Raw genomic sequence first — 1,212 nt, 5'->3', positions numbered from 1 at the left:
ATATATGTATACACACGTACAAGCACACAAATGCATCCAGCTCTACTTTAATAAATACATGTGTATATTATCGACATATACATGTTTCTTTTCTAACAACAACAGTTAGGCATACTAATTTCCTTTGGTGTATTTTGTCCATATGTCATGTTACGTTTGTGGCAGTTTCAAGGCTCTCCACCCACTTGGCTCAGTCCTATCAGCAATGAACATTAAGTTTGATGGTCCTACCTTGGAAATAATCTTACATTGTTGGAATGGGTGTGGTTAAATCTATACATGTACAACAAAGTTTCATTTTTACACTGGCGCTCAAGACTTGCAGTTCGGGAAACGCCATGTTAGTACAGGGAAAAGGTCTCTTCTAGCCCAGCTAACCTTGTGTATCGGGGGTAAAGGACTACACTATCATATCTCAAAATTGTAATTTTTCTGGAGAAGAATAAAAGTAGACAAAAAAGACCCATAACAAGGTAAAAATTAAACGCTAAAACAAAAAAGGTTTCTCCGCTAAAATTCTTCTTACCGAGTGTACTCTTTTACCACAGTGATATGTATTGGCTCCCCCCCCCCCAGTTTTAGGCTAATTTTTTTGCTTTGTAGAGTAACGGTTAAGCGCTTCGCCCTCTCACACAGCAAACCCGAATTCGATTCCCGAGAGGGGAGAATTTTTATCTAATTTAAAGTCTTTTCGTTGGGATACTATATCCCGGTTTGGCCATAAAAGACAGAATTTAAGCCCCACTCACAAATGAATTTAACTTTATTATTGATGGGTGTAAAAACAGACAATCCTGCAAACCTGATCACAGTATCTTTAAACATTTTCCAGAAAATTTACATTTTTGAGATGAAAAGGGAGAAAGCAGAAAAAAACCTTTTACCTTTTCTAACATGGCATTCCCACATTGATGTATGAGGTCAGAGTTTTCATACCTGAACTCTTGTCTTGCCCATTGACCACAGTGTCCTGTCGTTGAATCTCGCGGGAGTTTGGTAGAAAACGCGCGCTCTCCAGCTCACCGTATGTCCTCTCTGCCTGAAGATCCTCGCAACAGGACACTCTCGGTCGCTCGCTCGTTTGTCACGGCAGGAACCTGCCCTCCCTCACGGACGGAGACTGGCTGCTTGTGGCTTAATTAGCTTCAAGTGCTTGTCGCAGTCCTCTTAATTTGTGTACTCTCTAGCTCTCTGATGTTGTGATGGTGGTGG

The 1,212-nt window shown here is 41.0% G+C and overlaps 1 protein-coding gene across 1 annotated transcript in view; it reads right to left on the bottom strand.

The window, feature by feature from the left end:
• The window catches only part of LOC101852008 (MAM and LDL-receptor class A domain-containing protein 2), a gene marked incomplete in the record, with an annotated part of 17,076 nt that extends 15,943 nt beyond the window's left edge, over positions 1 to 1,133 (bottom strand). The window contains 1 exon segment of the mRNA XM_005093405.3: positions 937 to 1,133.
• Positions 1,134 to 1,212: the final 79 nt, after the last annotated feature.

This window comes from Aplysia californica, unplaced genomic scaffold (genome assembly GCF_000002075.1).
Source record: "Aplysia californica isolate F4 #8 unplaced genomic scaffold, AplCal3.0 scaffold00063, whole genome shotgun sequence".
NCBI lineage: Eukaryota > Metazoa > Mollusca > Gastropoda > Aplysiida > Aplysiidae > Aplysia > Aplysia californica.
This window is presented reverse-complemented; position numbering and strand designations above follow the sequence as displayed.